This window comes from Rhipicephalus microplus, chromosome 2, assembly GCF_043290135.1.
Source record: "Rhipicephalus microplus isolate Deutch F79 chromosome 2, USDA_Rmic, whole genome shotgun sequence".
Taxonomy (NCBI): Eukaryota; Metazoa; Arthropoda; class Arachnida; order Ixodida; family Ixodidae; genus Rhipicephalus; species Rhipicephalus microplus.
In genome coordinates, this window is record NC_134701.1 from 12,905,477 (window position 1) to 12,928,098 (window position 22,622).

The 22,622-nt window shown below is 47.3% G+C and overlaps 1 pseudogene; it reads right to left on the minus strand.

Moving 5' to 3' along the window:
* Positions 1-3,127: 3,127 nt before the first annotated feature.
* Positions 3,128-5,514, minus strand: LOC119162275 (uncharacterized; annotated as a pseudogene).
* Between the last annotated feature and the right edge of the window lie 17,108 nt (positions 5,515-22,622).

The following is a 22,622-nucleotide window of genomic DNA, read 5'->3' on the forward strand; positions in this document are numbered from 1 at the left end:
GTTAAAGAAATGGGACGGTAGTTGAATGGACAGTTCTTATCACCTGACTTGTAGATGGGAACGACCTTGCCCATGTTCCAGTCGTCTGGAAGAATGCCCGTGAAGAGCGACTACGCATACATCAAGCACAGAAATGGGGCGATGGTGTCATTGATATTTTTTAACACTTTTGAGTTAATATCGTCGACGCCACCTGATGAGGACAGTTTAATGTTTTGAGTAATACTTGAAATACCACCTGCGCAAAAATCAATTGAGCACATAGAGAGTGTCAACAGCACCGGCGCAGGAGAGGAAGGTACGCTAGATTCGTTAGTAAACACAGATGAAAATGCGCAGTTAAAAGCATCAGAACATTGATCATCTGAGAGGATATGACCAGAATCATTAGTAAGGTGGATGTTGCTGGTAGACCGAGGGTTCACTATCTGCCAGAATTTACGAGTGTTATTGGTTAGCATGCCTGGTAAATCCTGGTTCAAAAACGTATATTTTGCGTTAATAATAGCGGTAGTATATTCTTTTTTGGCTGCGTTGTATTTCGCCCAAGCTTCAGGCGTCTAAAGGGCGCATTTTTCTATTCGCTAGTCTCTATACTTTGTTTGTAAGCCAGGGTTTCTGTGGCGTGCTACGGAATGATGTTGTGGGGATACATTTGTTAATTAATTTATTCATCTTATTTTTAAAAATCTCCGAATTATCGCTCACAGATCGAAAGTGAAAGCTATGTTCTAAGTCTGGAAAGAAGTCTTAGAGTTCTTTGTTAATGGCCTGATAACTACCTTTATCGTACAAGGTAATTGTTTTCTTGAGTTTGTCGCACCGCTCAAGAGGGAAGGAAAAATCTGCATGTATTACTTTGTGGTCACTAATTTCGGTTAGGTATGAAATGGACGATAAAGAATCTGGGCGGTCGGTTAGTATTAAATCTAAGATGTTAGCACAGCCGCCTGATATGTGCGTGGGCTCTGACACAAGTTGAGATAAGTTAAAAGTGAAGCAAACGTCTATGAAATCTTTCGTTTCGCCATTGTATGCCGACAAGGGTGCAGGGTTATGCCAATCAATTTTCGGGAAATTAAAGTCTTCAAAAAGTAAAATGTGAGCGTTAGTGTAGGTTGTCGTGAGTGTGCTCATTATATTGTTTAAATCACCTGAAAAACCTGTATTGGTGCTCGGTGGCCTGTAGCACACCCCAAATAGGAATGTTTGAGGGTAAGCGTGGCAAACCAGCCAACAGTGATTAGTACACCCTCGCCCCGGCCGCGTTTGCGGTCGGTGCGGAATAACTGATAATCGGATAAGTCCAAAAGCACTTCGGCGTCAGTAACTTCATCGGTTAGCCAAGTTTCTGTTAGTACCGAAATATTACTGTTGGAAGACGTCACAACGTTTGACACGAGTTGGCACTTTGGCATGAAACTACAAATATTAGTAAAGATAACAGAAAAAGAAGGTTCATTACGTGTTTGGATTTGGCGGTGGTGCGGTTTAGTCTGCGGGCGCGGTGATCGCTACGCGACTTCTATAACCGATTGTGATCCGTGGTCAAAAATGTACTGTTTGGAACCCATATACAAAGTTTTGAAACGGATCTGAAATTTACCTGATTTCTGCTTAGCGAAAGCAACGAGATGACGGCGGGAAGTACGAACTCAGAGGGAATAATTTTCGCCAATGCTGAAATCTGTTCCTTTCAACTTTTTAGCATTTGAGAGGGTGTTTTTTTTGGTTTTGTAGAATTTCAACCTGACAATTGTCGGGCGGCAACGATCATTGGTGTGGCGGCCAAGCCGATGCACTCGGTCAATTTCTTTCGGGTCAATTTTTATTTTCAAGCGTTCGAGACAGTGATTAATGATAAGTTCTTCTGTTTCGATATTTTTTTCTTTGGCGTTAGTATCTGGAAGGTTATAGAAGATTATGTTGTTGCGGCGTGACTGGTTTTCTGCGTCATCCCGCCGTTTTTCAAGTTCGGAAACTAACAGCGTGGTTGCGGTAGTGTCGGCTTGAATTGCGGCATTGTCAGCTCGTATGGGCAAACTATTTTGGTAATGGCGTTCTAGTTCTGTCATACGCTTTCCTAGGTCCGACAATGTTTTGTCGGTTGTGAGGAGTTGCTGCTTTACTTCTTCAAAATTGAATATTAGTTAGTTTTTTCCAGCGCTAATCTTTCCCAGTTCTGCGAGAATTTCGTTCATATTCGGACCAGGGTTAGTTTCGACGTCACCAGATAACAACAAGAGTAATGAGTAAACGGCATAAAAACACTCGGCAATGATAGCGACAATTCACTGTGGGCCCGGCAGCGGGACTAGAAAGTAATCACTTGATTTTTTTTTGCGTAAAGACTGCGGTGCTATCTAACCTGCATTGTGGCGAGGAACGGGTAAGCGAACTGCATTGTGCCACTGCTGCCAAGCCCACAAGCTGACGCCAGGGACCGTTTGCGATATATAGGTGCTCGAAGTGGTGATGTTGACTTCGATCGGGCTGTCCAAGGTGAAGTGGGGGAGGAGTAGTCAAGCCACGGCGCTGGCAACAGCGTCAGGGCGGTAGCGGAGGCAGGTGGGACAGTGCTTGCTTCGCCATTGCCAGGCAGGAAGGGGAGGTTTGATGATGGGTCCAACGAAGTGATTGCCAGGCCGGGCATCAGCAGGCGAGCGACAGATACAAGGAACACCTGCATTGTTGGGAGGAACGGGTAAGCGAACTGCATTGTGTTACAGCTGCCAAGCCCACAAGCTGACGCCGGTGACCGTTCGCGATATATAGGTGCTCGGGGTGTTGATGTTTACTTCGATGGGGCTGTTCAAGGTGAAGTGGGAGAGAAGTAGTCAAGCCACGGCGCTGGCAACAGCGTCGGAGCGGTAGCGGAGGCGGGCGGGACAGTGCCTGCTTCGCCATTGCCAGGCAGGAAGGTGCAGTTTGATGATGGGTCCAACGAAGTGATTGCCAGACCGGGCATCATTAGGCGAGCGACAGATTCAAGGAACACCTGCATTGTTGGGAGGAACGGGTAAGCGAACTGCATTGTGTCACAGCTGCCAAGACCACAAGCTGACGCCGGTGACCGTTCGCGATATATAGGTGCTCGGAGTGTTGATGTTTACTTCGATGGGGCTGTTCAAGGTGAAGTGGGAGAGGAGTAGTCAAGCCACGGCGCTGGCAACAGCGTCGGAGCGGTAGCGGAGGCGGGCGGGACAGTGCCTGCTTCGCCATTGCCAGGCAGGAAGGTGCAGTTTGATGATGGGTCCAACGAAGTGATTGCCAGACCGGGCATCATTAGGCGAGCGACAGATTCAAGGAACACCTGCATAATTGGGAGGAACGGGTAAGCGAACTGCATTGTGTCACAGCTGCCAAGCCCACCTGATAAAGCGGCGATAAAGTTTCTGTTAAAGCGGCGGTAAAAGTTTACGAGCTCAAGAAACTGGCGAAGCTTTGTGGTTGACGATGATTTGGGAAACTCGATGACAGCTTGCACTTTGTGAGGAAGTGAGTTGATGCCATTGGTTCCCAAGTAATGACCAAGGTATTCGAGGGCTTTTTGTCCAAATCGGCTTTTTCTGTGTTGATTACAGCATTTGCGAAAAGGCATCGGTAGAGTTGGCGCAGGTGGTGCCAGTTCTCTTCGGGCGAAGAACTTGCAACTAATATGTCATCAACGTATGCAAATACAAATGGCAGTCCACGCACAACAGAATAGATGAAGCGCTGAGAAGCCTGCGCAGCATTTCGGTCCAAATGGCATTCTGATGAATGCAAATAGTACGAATGGTGTTGTTATTGCTGTTTTTTGGAATGTCTTCATCTGCTACGGGGATTTCGTGATAGGCCCGGACAAGATCAATTTTTTAAAAGATGATAGTGCCATGGAGAGCTGAAGTAAAGTCCAGTATGTTGGGCAGTGGATAGCGGTCCAGAACGGTATTGGTATTCAGAGACCGGTAATCCCCGCATGGCTTCCCATCTCCGGACTTCTTGGGGACAAGATCAAGGGGAGATGCCCAGCTACTGGAGGTGGGTCTGATGATACCGAGTTCCAGCATATGTTCGAATTGCAAACGGGCCACCATAAGTTTGTCTGGAGCTAGACGTCGTGGTCGAGAGCACACAGGTGGTTCTGATGTGACAATGTGATGCCGAATGTACTGACACACTAGTTGAGTCAAATTTGGTGGTGATGTAAGCTGAGAAAACTTTGTTATAAAATAAAGGTTGAAAATGGCTCTTTGGCAACTGTGGCGCATGAGAGTGTCATATCTGTAGTTGCGCACACTGCGAATTTGTGAATGGAGAGTTTAGTTGCGGAGTGAATTGAGCGCTTTCTCTTAACATCGATTAGGAGTCCATGTTGGTTAAGAAAGTCGGCACCAATTATTGCAGAACGAACATCAGCGACCAAAACATGCAGAAGATTCTTCGAAGTCCCAAGCTGAGTGTTACACAACGTTGCTTGTGCACGGGAATATGCGTTCCGTTGACAGCTTTGAGGTGAAACTGTACACTGGAGGCGCGTTCTGTTTTTGTGGCTGGGAGGACACTCACTCGAGCTCCTGTGTCGATCAGAAGTTTCTGCCCGGTAGTTCGGTCGAAGATGTTGAAAAGGCGACACTCTTCTTGGCACTGACCACTCACCGCCGCTAGTGGTCGGCCGTTGAGTTTTCGACAATGTGCAAGGCAAAAGGCAGCGGCGAGCATTTGCACCAAGACGGCGACGGTAAAAGCACATACGTGGACCCGGGGAATCACTTCGCTCTCGTCTACGTCGATTGGGCGTCGAAGAACGATAAAGTTGGCGCTCACGATGTGCCGATGGCTCTAGGTAAGTTGCTGCCGCGATGAGATGTTCTAGCCGAGCCCAAAGGCGGTCAACATCGGAGGGGCCAGCGGTAGTGTGTGCAGGGTTAGGTGGCTGAGCAGCGGTGGCAGGAGTGGTCGGTGGTGTTGATTGCGTGGGTGTACTGATAGATGCGACTGAAAAACTTGGTGTCGCCACCTCCATAACTTTATTGGCTAGCGCAGCCAGGGATGTCAAATCCATCACTGGGGCTGTAACAAGGGCCATTTGGACCTTGACTGGCATTCACTGGAGGAAAAGTTCACGTAGCATTGCATTGTCCATGGTTGGCGCACTAGTGCCGAGAAGCTGTGTCATTCACCGCAAAAGCTGGCTTGGACGTCGGTCACCGAGCTTCTCTGCGGACAGTAGCTGTTGTATTTTGGTTCTCTCTGACGCAGCGGTCCTTTCTGGGAGGGCTGCCTTGAGCTGGTCGTATTGTCTTGCCGGTAGATTGTTGCGAAACGAGGTAATTACGTCGACTACCTCTTCTGCAGCTGTTGAGGAGAGACCACGTGGAGAAATCACCGCTGTTGCGAGGTGATTCTTGATAGCTGGAATTGCGATTCCATTTGCAGAAACTATACGGCAGGGTTGCGTTCCCAGTATGGCGGAAGACGACAAGTGACGGTGGAGACGGCCTTACTGGATGGATCGGTCTCTGGCGTCATTCGGTTGGGGGTGGGTGTGTGATGTTATTGGGGCAGGACCGCTCCAGAAAGAATCAGACAGCACGCCAGTGCACAAACACACGTCCAACTTCTATTGTACCCTTCACACATGGACAACCGACACATTACGAAGTTCCTAACACAAAAACACGCGGCTAAACTAAATGAATAAGTAAAACGTTCGGCCTACAGTTCAGGTCGTCGGGGTAGTAGCCTGGGCCGTCGTTGATGCCCCGTCGGCACCATTCAGTGGCGAAGTCGACGTTGGGCGGCGTCGTCACCTGCAGTGACGAAGTCGGGAGACGCAGGGTCGCCGCGTCGAACTCCAGTGGCTCAGCGCCACTGTCGACGAACTGGAGCCGACGACCCACGTGTTCCGGCGGCAGGGAGTTGTGCCCTTGATCACCTGTAGTCCGCCTCGGAAACCCACGCCAGCCCTCCTGGAACAGCGGCGCAAGGGCAGGTTCAGGCACCCGGCGCCAGCTCTCCACGACCAGCGGGACAAGGACAGGTTCAGGAACCAGGCGCCAGCTCTCCTAGACCGGTCGTCTAGCGGAGGCTGAGCTGTCCACTCGGCTAGTACGAGTGTCGCGACGTGGCCTGGGTCGTACCTATGGGCCAGACGCCCAACGAGGTAGTCCTGCCTCGAACGACGTACCTCTCGCACTGCCGAAGGCACGGGTCACCCACGCTCGAGGCCGCGCCTCACGAGCTGTCGTCTTCCTCGTAGGCACCGCCCGGCACATACACGCACACATCACATCCTCTTCGCCACCGCACGGCACACTATTGTCGTTTTTTTAGTTTCTGTTTCGCACCCGCGCAGCACATATTATGACATCACCCCCTTTTCCGAGAAAGTTGTTTGCAACTATTCTACTACAAGGGCGCGGGGCGAACGAATGGTCACTGCACTGCACGGTCACTGCACGGTCCCTGCACTGCACTGCATTGTCTTAGGGGTCGCATGTACATAGTAGCAGAATGTTCACAGAAGGCTGCTTACAGTTCGGTTGGAAAACTACCGTACAAGTAGGGTTGCTATGTCGCAACTAGGAGTCAACTATTCACGACTGAGGGCTAGTAATATTAAGAACCACGTTGCTACCTAAACGGCAGTTATGCGCGACTCAAGTATTTTTTGAGCATGTTGATATGAAAAATTTTGTTTTTCCCAAACACATCGATGACGTAGTCGACATCATTTTTCCGTTCGATGACTTGGAACGGCCCTTTCCACTGCATTAACAGCTTGTTGGAGTCAGTCGGGAGCAGAATTAAAACCTTGTTGCCTGGGCATAATTTTCTAGGGCGACTTTTCCTGTCATAATAGGTTTTCTGCTTCACACGAGCCTTCTCCAGCTGTTCATGGGCTATCTTGCAAGTCTCCTCTAGGCGATTGCGCAAATCAAAGACGTAGGTGTAAGTCGTCCGCGTTTCTGCGTCTAGCCCCTCATTTGTCCACAGTTCTCTCAGCACGGTTAGCGGTCCTCGGACGTGGCGGCCGTAAATGAGCTGAAACGGAGAGAACCCGAGGCTTGTCTGTGGAACTTCCCTATATGCAAAGAGTAGTGGAGCCAGGTACCTGTCCCAAGATCGAGGTCTCTCTTGGCACATTCTCTTTAGCATTGTCTTCAGGGTGCCATTAAATTTCTCCACGAGACCGTTCGCCATCGCATGATATGGGGTTGTCTTTAGCATCTTCACGGAGAGAAGCCTGCTAACCTCGTTCATTAATTCTGAGGTAAAACTTGCCCCTTGGTCGGTGACGATTTCCTTTGGCAAGCCGATGCGGGAAAAAATCTCGATGAGTGCTTCCGCAATGTGAACTGCATCGATTGCGGGCAATGCTACAGCGTCAGGGTAGCGAGTCGCAAAATCGATAAGTGTCAGAACATATCGGTTCCCACGGTCCGATCTTGGTGAAAATGGGCCGATTAAATCAACCGCGGCCCTTTCAAAAGGTGTCCGGATAAGAGGCATGTTGCCTAGTGGTGCGACTCTAACTTTTCCTTTAGGGGTAGTTCTCTGGCACTTGTCGCAAGACTTGACAAAGCGCTTTACGTCTCCGTTCAGGTCAGGCCAATAAAATTCTTCTAGGACACGATCAGTAGTTCTTTTGATGCCTTGGTGTCCCGCCATGATACTGCCATGAGCAATGTCCAGTATGCCTACCCGGAACGCTTTCGGAGTGACCAGCTGTTTAAACGTCCTGCCAGTGGCAAGGCGGTAGCGTCGATAAAGCAATCCTTTATCTTCGATGAAATCGTAACAGTGGCCCTTTCCCGATTTGAACTCTTTATTCACTTTAGCAAAGACAGCTTTGAGTGTCGGGTCATTTCGCTGTTCCTCGGCGAGTTGGGCTCTGGTAACGTCAGGTAAGAGCGTTGTTGACACGTACAAAGGCCTGATATTTTCTTGACCTTGTTGATTGGCTTTGGTTTTTGCCACGCTTGAAGAAGCAGATCTTGAGGTGACAGGTGACTTGGTCGGGTGTGCTTGCGCAGGTAACTCTTCCACCTGGGTATGAGTCGCCTGCTTCCAGTCAGAATCTGGATCGTATGGTCCTTTGACGCCTGGAAGATTTCCCAGCACAAGGTCATAGAGGGGTTGATCCATACAAGCCACTTTCAGCATCCCTGTGAAGTACGGCGTGTTGACTTGTACAATAGCTTCCGGGAGATGGCTAGTTGACCTGTCTAGGAGAACGACACTGATTTTCTTGCCTGTCAGGCACACATCAGGAACGAGCTCCCGTCGGACGATTGCCGTGTTGCATCCCGTATCGCGTAAGGCTCGAACCTCTCTTCCTAGCAGCAGACCTTCGACCACTGGCATCCCGTCGGCCAGGAAACGTATTGTACCCTGCACGTTCTTGTCGTCGTGGTGACTTGAGCAAGGAATCTTCCCTCCTGGACGCTTGGCTGTTTTTCTAGCACCAGCCCGGGCAGAGTCAGGTTCGCTAAATGCGCACGAAGAACTCGGTTTGTTGTTCCCATGCTGGTTTCGGCAAGTTTCTGTGACATGTCCCGTTTTACCGCACAACTTGCATTTCAGCATCTGCTTAGGTGGATTGCGGCAGTCAGGAGCCAAATGTCCGAAACGATGACACAGGATACACTTGAGTTGCGGTTTCCGCGACGCTTCGGTAGGCTTTCCACTGGATTCTTTCGCGGGGTCAGGACCTTTTCCTATATTAGTCAAATTCTGCGCCTCAAGGAAGCGATCCGTCAAATTAGCGAGTTCATCTAGTGACTTGCACTCTCGCTCTTTTAAGAAAACAACCAGCTTTGGATGGCAACAACGTAAGAATTGCTCAGAGATTACGTGATCCCTTAGACCTTCATAGGTTTGGGATACGTTTGCCATGTCTATCCAATGGTCGAAATAACTGGTAATTCTTGCTGCTAACTGTCGTCCAGTTTCACCATCTGCTGCTCGTGCTTTCCGAAACTTATCTTGGTAGCCTTGAGCCGTAAACTGAAATCTCTGCAGTAGAGCTTTCTTTACTTTTTGGTAGTCCAGCGAATCAGCGGCAGTCATTCGGCCTACCACGGTTAACGCGTCACCCGTTAGGCACAGGCTAACAGCGAGACCCCATTTTTCTTGCGGCCAATCCTGTCCTGTGGCTACGCGCTCGAATCGCTGCAGATACGCGTGCAGATCATCGCGTTTCTCGTCAAATACAGGCAGTAACTTCTGCGGATTGAGGGTTGAGGAGGTGCTGGGCGCAGTCAAAGCGTCATTAGCTGCTACAGGCATATTCTGAGCTCCTTCCTGAAGCTTTAGCTTAAGCTGCAGAATTTCACGCTGCCTCTCGTCAGCTTCTTTGGCTGCCTCTCGCTCTGCAGCTCTCTCATCCCTTAGCTTAGCCTGTTGGGCCTCAATCCACTTGTTTAGCTCTGCACCCGAGAACCCTAGTTGGAGCCCTATAGCGGCGAGTTTTTCCAAGTCCATGGTGCAGTCTGAACGTGTGTCTGCCTCGAGCGAAACTGTCTTCTTTCCCTGGTTTAACGAGCGGATCCTGGCAGGCTCGCCAGTTTGTGATGTTATTGGGGCAGGACCGCTCCAGAAAGAATCAGACAGCACGCCAGTGCACAAACACACGTCCAACTTCTATTGTACCCTTCACACATGGACAACCCACACATTACGAAGTTCCTAACACAAAAACACGCGGCTAAACTAAATGAATAAGTAGAACGTTCGGCCTACAGTTCAGGTCGTCGGGGTAGTAGCCTGGGCCGTCGTTGATGCCCCGTCGGCACCATTCAGTGGCGAAGTCGACGTTGGGCGGCGTCGTCACCTGCAGTGACGAAGTCGGGAGACGCAGGGTCGCCGCGTCGAACTCCAGTGGCTCAGCGCCACTGTCGACGAACTGGAGCCGACGACCCACGTGTTCCGGCGGCAGGGAGTTGTGCCCTTGATCACCTGTAGTCCGCCTCGGAAACCCACGCCAGCCCTCCTGGAACAGCAGCGCAAGGGCAGGTTCAGGCACCCAGCGCCAGCTCTCCACGACCAGCGGGACAAGGACAGGTTCAGGAACCAGGCGCCAGCTCTCCTAGACCGGTCGTCTAGCGGAGGCTGAGCTGTCCACTCGGCTAGTACGAGTGTCGCGACGTGGCCTGGGTCGTACCTATGGGCCAGACGCCCAACGAGGTAGTCCTGCCTCGAACGACGTACCTCTCGCACTGCCGAAGGCACGGGTCACCCACGCTCGAGGCCGCGCCTCACGAGCTGTCGTCTTCCTCGTAGGCACCGCCCGGCACATACACGCACACATCACATCCTCTTCGCCACCGCACGGCACACTATTGTCGTTTTTTTAGTTTCTGTTTCGCACCCGCGCAGCACATATTATGACAGGGTGTATGAACTTGATGCTCCATTTGGGAAGGTGCGTGCGTTGGCGTCCGATCATTGTCAGTCGTGAGAGGCGCGCCTCTACTCCGCGTTTAACAAAGCCAGGTCTGACTGCGAGACAAGACGTACGTGTGGTATAGTTTATTTTCCATCTACCCCACAACAATAGAAAAGACCAAAGGGTTTGTCTATAGATAGGCAACACAGTAATCCAGGAAAAACAAAGAATCCGAGTCCTAGGTTAATGGCTACGAGAAAATCGCATGGCCAATTTCTCGAACAAAGCGCTGAAAGCGACTACCTAGCAGATCGCTTGGATGATCAACAGAGTGGTGAGAAAAGGCAGAGGTCTAACGTAGACGGAGGCCATCTGACTGGTACACACATTTGTTCTCAGTGGGGTCACATGTAGCCGGTCGGATCAAGAGCTCAGCCTTAGTGAAACAAAGGAAGTGGACATGATAATACGGATGGCGTGTAAAGAGGCTTTGGGACTCCCAGCCGGCACTTCCACTGAAAGGCTACTAGCTCTCGGACTTTCTAACACTTTCAAAGAGTTGAGGGCAGCGACTATGCTGGCAAAGGGGGTGCCTCAACCACACGAAGGATGGGAGACGGGTTCTTGCAGACTCAAACTCTCCTATTCGACCACAGTATTGCGAGGAGGATCTCGTCTATGTACCAGAGACATTACGGGAACAAGGAATAGTTTCTCCCATTCCGGAGAATATGAGTTCACTCTATCATGGCGCATATTTGGCAGCAGTGGTTGTGGCAGCGTGACTGCTTCTAACTATCCACTTAAATTCTGTACAGATCTACTGAACCTCTTGCCTCCGGCTGATCATCGTATGCTGTTAGCGTGTATTCAAGTAATACACGTGTCACGTTTGGCTGCTTCGCTCTCGTGGCTGACTTGCTGGGCTGGCTTCGACTGCCCTTCTGCGCCTGCGTAGTCTGCACTTCCGACGCCTAGCGGGGACAAAAGCCTACATAAGGACGTGCTCCTGGACGACGGCGATCACTTGGCAGCAGTGGTTGTGGCAGTGTGACTGCTCCTAACAATCCATTTCAATTCTGTACAGGTTGGTGCTTTGCCAGTCTTCTCTATTTTTGTGCTCTGTCATAGCCACTGCCGCTGCTGCCATTTTGCGTTGTAATTGCATCTTGTCACTATGCCTACAAATGCTGAATTAACAAGAAAGATAGAAGCTCTCCTCTCTGAGGTTTCAGACATGCGAAACAGCCTTTAGGCATTCAATGAACTTTATGAATCAGTCAAGAAAAGAAATGAAGCTCGCACGAAAGAAAACAAGGAGTTGAGGGATGAAAACAAATCACTGAAAGATGACTGCAGGCTGTTCTCGCAGCGGCTTTCTGACGTTGAGCAGTATACATGGACGAACAAGGTCGAAATACAAGGTATTCCAAAGACAGATGGCGAAAGCTGCCTAGCTACTGTGCAGGCCATTGGCGAAAAAGTTGGCTGTGTGATTGCCCCGAGTGATGTAGATATAGCGCACCGTGTACCGGGAAGGCACGGCACGCATAATATTGCGAGGTTCTGTACAAGGTCGAAAAAAACAGACTTCGCTGCTAAAGCAAGAAAGGCAGGACTTAATACAACAGCTATTGGGCTTTCAAGGAATTCAGTTGCACCTATCTACGTCAATGACCACCTGACACCAGAGAATAAGTGACTTTTTGCGCAAGCCCTTGAGGTGAAGAGAGCCAAGGGATGAAAATTTCTCTGGACAGATAACTGCATTATCAAGACCAGGAAATTGGAAGCCAGTCGAGTACACCGCATCTCTGGCGTGGGAGATCTTGCCATATTTAAATAACTTGTGATTGTAAGCCCCATTTCACTATACTATAGTCACCATTCAAATAGGACGCCACCATATTTTTATTCGAACGCACCAAAACACTTCTCAAGGACAATACGTCTGCACAGTCCCTGATTCATTTTAACATCAGGAGCCTTCGTAAACACTACGATGACCTTAGCACTTTCTTTTCAGTTTTCGATCATACGTTTTCACTCATATGCTTATCAAAAACTTGATTGACTTCACACGATGGCGCCCTGTATGGAATCGCTGGCTACACATCAGAATATTGGCATCGTAAGGATAGTCGTGGAGGCGGTTCAGCTATTTTGGTTGAACCTTCTGTACTTTACTGACGGCGACTTGATTTGTCCTTAAGTAAGCACACCACTTCGCGAATTCGTTTGCATTGAAATTGACTGTCAATATTGGTCGATTACCAACCATAACGCCATCAGTATATCACTTTACCCATCCCCTTCTTCATCATATGCAGAGTTTTGCGCAGAACTTGAGCTATTGTTAAACAAACTAATTGAAGAGAACAAGAACGTAGTTATATGTGGTGACATAAACATCAATATCGCTGATCAACAGAGTCAATCCTGTTCTAAATACGTACGTTGTTTTCTCAGTGACGGCTTTTCGTCAGTAATACGTACTTTAACTAGGTACGATTCCAATACACTGACCGATCACATTTCGGTCAGTATGTCTACTGATGACATTAGAGCATGAGTGTTGGATTTTGCTATCACGGATCATTATCCGATATTTTTGTGTTTCGGTTCTAAAGAGATTCGCCGTAGTAAAAATAACGTGTGCACTTCTTTTGATTCAAAAACCTTTGTAGACACCATTAGAAAGACTAACTGGAACGAAATATATGACGAAAGTAACGCCGAAACTGCATTCAACTTTTTTTCAGCTAAGGTAAGAGAATGTATTAGTCAGTCGTGCTCTGAAACCATAATTAAACAATGGTTCCGTGCACCTGGGAATCCTTGGATTACTAAGGCACTAATGCATTCTATAAGGAAAAAGGACAATTTCGCAAAAGGGTCAAGGCAGAACCATTGAATCATTCACTCAAATGTCGGCTAAAAACTTATTCCAATATTCTGAAAGCTGCCCTAAAACACGCTAAACGGGAATACTATCAAAGTAAGATTAGAAATAATTGTGGCAACACAAGGCAGAAGTGGCAAGTAATTAAAGAATTTCTGAACAGAAATGAGCTTAAATCGCACCCAACTGCTATATCTGTTAACGAAAACAGATATACTGATTCTGATTCTATTGCGGAGGTTTTCAGCTCTCATTTTAGCACGCCTGTGTGTACTAATACAAACACTCAGTCGGAACTCTCACTGTCAAGTCTTCCACGTACTCCTCAATCTTTCTTTTTGTATCCCATGGTAGCAGATGAAGTCAACAATATCATCTTATCATTAAATAATACTGGCCCAGGGCTTGACCAACTTTGCTCTTCTAAAATTAAACTTTTATCAAATGAACTTTCCCCAATCTTAGCCTATTTCATGAATAAGCTTTTCGTGGCTGCTGTGTTTCCTAAAGGCCTTAAAGCAGGGAAAATTACCCCATTTTTAAGAAAGGTAATAGCGAATGCTGTAACAACTATCGCCCAATTTGCATTTTACCTTTCTTTAGTAAAGTCATTGAAAAACTAATTAGCAACCGTTTAGTGAAATACCTATCTAAATTAAACATATTATCTGATCACCAATTTGACTTTCGTCCAGGTCTTTCGACTGAAGTTGCACTAATAACTTTCACTGACAGGATTAAATTGACAACTGATGAAGGTCTTCTTTTTGTAGCGGTGTTTATTTATTTTACTAAAGCTTCGGATACAATTTAACACGCCATCCTATTTCATAAGCTTGATGGTTAGGGCGTCTCTGAACCACGCCTTCAGCTCATTAAAAGCTATCTTCGTGATTGGACGCAGGCTGTTAAGATAAACCAGAGTTTTTCATCTTCAAAAACCACTAACATTGGCGTTCCTTAAGGGTCAATCCTGGGACCCCTACTGTTTTTGTTATTTATAAATGACTTACCACTTCGTCTGAATCACACTAACGCTCTTCTCTACGCTGATGACACTACTATTTTTACCGCACACAAGGATCCACTCATTCTACAACAATCACTAAACGTCGACCTAAATAACGTTTATTTATGGTGTGTATCGAATCTGTTCTCATCAATCCATCAAAGACTAATTTTTGATATTCGATTCCCCGCAGTTGTTTCCAAACAGCGCTTCATTAGCAGTGACGTTTGATGGACACTTCATTCATGCATGTTCATCTACTAAATTTCTTGGTGTGCTATTAGATAAACATTTGAAATTTAGTGAGCATGCACACCCCTTAATTCAAAAGGTGTCTTTCGGTATTCAAGTGATAATCAAAACACGACCTTGCTTCTCCGCTGAAATCCTTTTATCTTTATATTACGCATTCATTCATAGTCACCTGTCATACTGCGTATCATCATGGAGAAATACATATTGGTCACATGTAAATCATCTAGAACGATTAAGAAGCAAGCTTTGAGACTCATAACTTTCAAATCATTTTCATCACCATCAGCCCCACTTTTTAGCAACATGAACATTTTACCACTGCGTAAACTCTTAAGCTAAAAAATTCTAATGATCATGTTTCGTATCCTTAATAATGAGTTACACATTTCCAGTTTCTCGGGAGTCACTCTTGTAAATACTAACAACACGAGGTGTGCAGCTAACCGTAATCTACTTCTACCTAAAGTACGTACCAACTATGGTCAAATGACAGCAAGATTTTCCTGCATAACACTGCGGAACAGGCTGCCTGTTGATTTCAAATCGTGCTCAATGTACTCCTTTAGTAAGCGCTTGAAGGTCTTATTGTTAAATGACTTATGACTTGAATGTTTTCCTTTGGGTTTCTTTGTTTCAAGCACATTGTCACTATTTCCCTTATGGCCCTACGTTTTTGCACCATTTTCTTTTAAATATTGCTGTGATTTCGTCGCTGTTTGCTGACTAAAAGCTAATCCTCTTTTTACTTTTTGTTAGGAGGTCCCCCTTAAGGTTTTTACTTTGGGACCTCCGATTGTTCATTTGACATGCAAAAAATGTATTCATAAAAAATGTATCTCTTTTTGAATAAACAACAATAAACAAAGGCGCGTGGCTAGAGCAAGACAACTCATTAAAAATTTCGTTGGGCAACGTGACGTAGTTTGCACGAGCGTGGCAAAGTCTGCGCGTGGTCACATTCTAACGGCAGTAAATTACTCCTAACAATGCAATATAACAATCTCGGCATCAGTGTGAATTCCTTGTACGAGCACAGCTGAAGCAACTGCCTTGTTATTGACCATTAAACAAGCAGACGAGAGCGGGCACTCAGTAGCAGTCAGTAGCAGCTGGGCGTTTGACGGAGTCAGGTTACCGGAATGGGGCCGAGGGTCTACGCCTGGGAGGCGGTCCACGCGTCGTTGCGTCGGGCTCAATGTGGCCACTGACCTACCCTGCCTGCCACACCCCTATTCATGAAGACTCCAAGTTCTTTGGTAGCCTCAGCCATAGCCTCCGAGATTGCGGGCGCGTGGAGGCTTTGCACGCCGCGAGCCGCGCGTCAAAATGCAAGAACTAGATCTCGGCGAACGAACGTACAACTACGTTTGAGATGTGCTCACGAATAGAAAAGCCAAGCTTGCTTTCTGGCTGCTTAGTTCCGAGAAAATAGAATTGGGTAGCGCCGGTACACAGCAGGGATCTTTGATATTACCCATGCTTTTCAACATAGCTCTCGTGGGGTTGCCAGCCAAGCTACAAGAAATCGAAGTGCTCCATCACAACCTTTACGCCGACGACATTAAGTTGAAGGGGTTACGGAGGGCTGCGACGGGCACATGTAACAGACGTTGCAACGTGCGATCGAGAATATTGAGGGATACGTACAGAACACCGGCTTGAGCTGCTCTGCTGGAAAATCAGAACATTTAGTATAGAAACCCACGCAAAAGGGCCGCAAGCAGAACGGTGAGGTAAATGATGATCCCGGAAGAGACATACATCTAACGACATACGATGGGTGACCCGTGCCTATAGGGTAGATAATACACGTGCTCTCGGCTTACACATCGCGGCGAATGGCCACAATAGGGAGACAATCAGGAGACTAGAAGGCGCAGTTGCTCAGACCATCCGGCTACTAGGTCGACTACCATCCGACCCATAAGAAACCGACACAGTGGGATGAAAGAGGGCAGTATGATAAGGCTAGTTCAAGCCTTCATAATGAGCCGAATAACGTACGTAGCATCCTACCTCAAGTGGCAGGTAGCGCAAAAGACAAAGAAGGGCCTAATCAGAAAGGCGTACAAGCAGGCGATAGGGCTACCGATCAACACGAGCACGAGTAAATTACTCTATCTGGGCCTCCCCAACAAGCTGAAAGAATTGACAGAAGCACACACCATAGCGCAGTACGAGCGCCTTTCCAAAAGCACAACGGGCAGACACATACTGGAGAGTTTAGGAATTAGATATCATGCTCAGCATGGTGTCAAACTCGACGTACCAAACAACGTAAGGGATAGGTTGGTCATCCTTGTTTTGCTGAAGAACATGCCCCCCGAATACCACAGGGGTAGACGGCAAAAGAGAGCACAGGACATACAGAAGGAATATCGAATATGTGAAAAGGCAGTGTTCGTGGACGCGGCCAGGTATGCACGCAGGCGCGGCTTCGCGGCCGCTGTAATTGATCACCAAAATATTTGCAAGACTAGTGTCAGAGTGCGCACGGAGCACGGGGAGACAGCAGAGGAATTGCCCATTGCGCTCGCAGTGGCCACCACCACGGCCGAAGTGGTTATCAGCGACTCTAAGTTGGCAGTCCGTAACTTCGCGAATGGCCGCCTCTCTCCCGAGGCGTTACAAATTTTATTTGTGGGCGAAACTGAAAATAGGGATGTTTACGTATTATAGGCACCCGCCCACACTTCGCTCACCTAAAACGAGACGGCGCACGGGGCGGCTCGAGGGCTGACGGACCGAGCCGCCACCATCCCCATCGCTGCCCCGGCCGCAACGTCGGGTGCAGAATGGGAGTGGCAGGATTGCCTCACAAGTTTTCAAAATATTACCCAGCATTACAGATTGGCCAGGTGCAAATTTCCACCATCACACCAAAAAAATTGGCGGATCTCTCGTACAGTAGGAATTGATGACATGTGAAGCACGAATGAGAAATATTGACATGTCACTTTAAAATCAGCACAACGTTACGAGGTGGAGGTAAATGATGTTGTACATGACTTCCGTGTCATGACTATCATGTTTGAATGTGTCGTTTACCTTTGTCTTCCATTGGCGTCACGTATTACCAAATTTGGCTTATGTGAAGCTAGCGAAACGGCCGCGAGCGCATCATCAGTGTGGCATGTAGTCATGTTGTTACATGACACGCATATCATGATTATCATGTTTGAATGTGTCATTTACCTATTGCGTCCATTCGCTTCACGTAATACTGAGTTGTGTACATGTAAAGCTTACGAAACGGCAGCGAGCGCATCATGGGCGTAGCATGTAGTCATGTTGCATGACACGCATCTTATATTTGTCATGTTTCCAGCAGTATCATACCTTCGCATTCATTCATAGCCTGTAATACCAAATTTGGCATAAGTGAAGCTAGCGAAAAGGCCGCCAGTGCATCATGAGCGTGGTATGTAGTCATGTTGTTACATGACACGCATATCATAATTTTCTTGTTTGGTACTGCCGATTACGTTCACCATGCAATCATGTACTACCATATCAGTTTCGCAACATGCCATAGAACGAAACTACCGCAAGAGCTTCAGGACCATGAAAAGTAAACCATGACATTCATGACATACATCTCATGATTTTCATGTTATGGCTAGTCAAATATGTTGCTCATACAGTCGTGTTATGTCATACCAAGTTTTGAATGCGCCAAATCCTACTGCAAAAGAAGTTTTTCCGACCGCGGTTCATAGCACCAGCAAGTTTTTTTCAAACGAACAAGAGAGACGGAGGTTAAGAAAGCAGATTGTGCCTTCTCGCGGCATTTCATACACACTTCAATTGGTGCAAGACACTTCTCAATTAGTTGCAGAATTTCTGCAGCCTGCGGCTCAAGCTCAACTGAAGTAAACTCAAAAAAGAACGAGAAATGGTCCACATACTGAAAAGCCTTTTGCTCATTCGTCTGAGCGAGCTTGTCAGACAGAAAAACATCAAGACGGGAGAGGAAAAGGTTGCTCAGTACGGGTGTAATGCACGATTCTATGCATAACCCCGTTTTGTGTAGATAAACAGCACCGTCTTATTTAATAAAGGTGAACACGAGATAAAAATGTAAAAACTCTAAAAAATCACCACTAGATATCAGGGCGTCATTCTGGAACCTTATGGCTCCATATTACTCAATGAGTTGTTCCACTACTTCGAGCAGGTCTTTATGGGGAATCGAGTAAAAAAGATTTTAATGTCAATGGGAAATGCTTGGCAACCTTTGTCAGCGTTAGATCCTGAAAAATTCATTATTTCATGCGAGTTCCTTATCAGGAAGGCGTCTTTAATGGACAAACACTTAAACTTGGTTTGTAAAAACAGTGCTACTGGCTTCTGCCAGGAGTCATATTCTGACAGAATAACCCTTATAAGAACGTCAACTTTGTAAGTTTTGCGCTGAATTGAACCAACAAGTGGTTAATTTTGCTATTTGATAAAGACTTTTCTAATTTACCAAGGTTGAAGTTCTTGCATAGCTTAATAGCTGACGACTTAACATTGCTTGTCATCGCACCGCTTGAAGACTTAGGCAATGGCACTGCTGGCTTTTTCACAAAACATTTCCGTAGGAAGCACACAGAAGCCACATTCCTTATGAGCTGGTAGCACACATAAAGAATTCTCCGTCAGTTAGTCAGCGACGCGCTTAACCGAGAGTTTCGGACATGCTTCTTTTGAGTGGCAAACCACGTTAACGCCCTTAAAAATAAGACGTGAAACTGCTTCCTCTGTCGCACACTTTCACATCTGCTTCACGAACGACAACAGTTCTTCGCGTCTTCTCTTGGTTTCCACAGCATACTTGGGACTTAATGACAGAGCGCCATGAATGTAGCCCGGAAGGTTAACCTGCTTTGTCACGTGCACACGGTTGCGGTGTTCTGGATCTTTTTAGGGAAACGGCTCCTGAGATGTCTCAAGCAGACCTGCCCCTCAATTTCTGTCTTCTGGGTGCTAAGGTGTGAAAACGTGTGCAGGTTTATGTCCAACGGTTTATGTCCAAGTTTAGTCCACGCTCCGAACGTGGGATGTATTCTGCGGCGCATTCCTGCAAACATTCGTGAGCGTCGCTCGCAAAGAGAGGGCCGCTGCTCTACTAGAAACCCGGGTTCAGCTACCGAAGGAAAAGGTTGCAATTTTCACAGTGGAGATGACCCGCCTATTCCGTCACGCCGACTCAGACATGCATGAGCAGAAGAAAGTTCGTTTCCTCATGCGAGGTGTCAAACAGGAGCTCTTCGCGGGACTAATGAGGAATCCACCAAACACCGTCCACGAATTCGTATCCGAGGCGACCGCTATGGAAAAAACCCTGGACATGCGCACCAGACAGTATCATCATAGCTTGACTCCAGAATTCGCTGCTTCTCAAGCCAGTGACTCCGTAGACATGCGTGAAACAATCCGAGCGATCGTGCGGGAAGAGCTGCGCAAGCTGTTGCCTTCGGCGCAGCCTCAAGAGGATTCGATCGCCGACATTGTGCGAGAAGAAGTTCGGCAATCGCTTCGAATTCCCCAAACACCGCTGCCTGAGCCAGCAACTATGAGCTACGCTGCTGCAGTGCGCCACAACGCTCCTGCCCGTCCATGCCAAACACCGCCCCGTCGCACTTCCGTCGCCAGACGCCACCGCCGCCACCACCGACGTCCTACCGTTCGCCAGCGGGCCAGCGCAGTGCGCCGAGGAAAACGGACGTTTGGCGTGCACCTGACAACCACCCGCTCTGCTACCACTGCGGCGAGACCGGGCACACATACCGCCGTTGCCAGTACCGACAGATGGGACTGCGTGGCTTCGCCGTCAATGCACCGCGTCCGCAGCCAGGAGAACGGCTACGTGACATCGCCGACTACCTGACAGGAACTCGATGGACACCACAAAGTCCTTCCCGTTCGCCGTCGCCCAGCCGCCGCATGTCTCCGCACCCCCGGCAGTAGTCTGGCCCAACGCGGGGCCATTCTCCTAGCACGTATCCGGGAAACGAAGGGCAGCAACCGATGGAGGTGCGGTTGCTGTACGACGAACTACCGAAGATCCTCCGACGAGGACGACGCCGCGACGGAGCTTTCCGAACACAACGCCAACCAGGCAAAGCCCTGACGGCGAAAGCTCTTTTACCGAAGGTGGCCTGACGATGCCTTTTTCAGAGGGGGACAATGCCACGTTCCATTTCTCAAGTTTTGTTATCGCCCCAAAGCACTACACAATTCTCAGCGCAAAACGCGCGTGCGCTTTTCGAGAAGCTTCAGGACTTTTGTAGATGATTTCGATAAGATTACACCCACTCTGCAAACTGTACAGATTATTCTGGAACCTACGCCACCGCCAGCGATAACGCTAGAACATTCGATTGCAAGAGTATAAATGCCGACGCACTTCGCCACTTGTCAGTAGTTGATCGACGGCCGACGCTCCGTTCACTGCTATCTCAATCAATCAATCAATCAATCAATCAATCAATCAATCAATCAATCAATCAATCAATCAATCAATCAATCAATCAATCAATCAATCAATCAATCAATCAAATCAAATTTTATTTTTGCTTCAGACAATACAGCGCATTGTCACTGCGAAAATAGGGGACCAGAGAAAAAAGCTGCGCTTGCGCAGCTTGATTAAGCTCTGGTCACCCGTACAGCAGTAGTGACAGTGCAAAACATCAAACAAGTCTATATAGCCACAGTATATACAATGCGATTACCAAAAGTAGTTATGTAGACTACGGTGTTCCAAAGAAAAAAAAACATCGATGTATGTTTTAAGTTACAATCACTTTAGTAAAACTAGCTACTGTAAATATACAAACATGAGTAGTTCTAACACATTTACATAAACGGATCTAGTAAGGTTTTGTTAGTAAAGTTAAAAACGTCAACATTTCTTTGTTTTAGTTCTTAGTGTGGTTGCGAGTACATAATCAAGTTTTTATTTTCCATAATGGGTACGCGAGAAAGGAACGTGGTATGGTGGGTGATACCTGAAAAGATAGGAAATTGTATTTGCTCGAAAATTTGCAATTTCTTCGAATAGCTCTGTTCTTCCTAATCTGGCATTTTTGTATGTTCTCAGTAGTTTATGCTTGTATATGTTGTGAATCTTCATAATTTCATGTTTGTGGAATAAAGCTTCTGTGTGTTCTAGAAACAAGACGTTTTCTATTCAACGAAGTGCTTTTTTCTGGACCAAGAATATTTCCTGTAAGTTTGATAATGTTGTGTTTCCCCATATTAGCGTGCAATAATTTAGGTGAGAGTTGAAGAGTGCGAAATATAAGATTCTTTTAATGCTAACAGGAAAAGTATGACGGTTGCGGCTTAAAACATCGGCTGCTCTGCTTAATTTTGCTAAGGCACTTCAACTTTGACGGGCTAGTGTAGATTGTCGCTATCGGTGATGACACATGCATGGGCTGTGCTGTATTCTTGACATGACATTATCCAGGTTTTATCGGTCTACTGTTGTATGAACAGCCTGTGTGATCGCAAATAAAACATTACTTGCAAGTTAGTGCTGTGTGTGTGTGCATCTCTCCTTTGTGTGTGTCCTTGTCGTGGTGCGCTATACCAGTGAAAATGATGCTTAGTTTTGGCAATAAGGTTCTCACATGTTTATTCCAGGACATATTTTCAGAAAAAATTACACCAAGAATCTTAATATGTTTCTCGATTTTGATTCGAAATGGCCCAAGAGTTATATAATCGTCGATGCTTCTTAAAATGCCCGGGGCACGGAACAACACACATTTAGTTTTCGATTCGTTTAAAGTAAGCCTAGTGAACATGCACCAGATCTGTAAGTTATGACAGAATGTATCACCCTTTCGTGTAGGTGGCGCGGTATTGCCAGCAACCATTTGCGGCCATCAGATAGGTAGTTTCGCCGGTACAGAAGACCGTCACGGATGTTAAAATGGCGAGCAGTTCGTCGAAGTAAACAGTTGTCGGTACATGGAGACGTCTCAGACAGGTACTCTAAGAGATACGCTATCCATGGATCCTGGCGTTGCTCAGCGGACATGTCGGCCTGTTCAAGTGAAGAACATTCGCAGCTGGAAACAGAC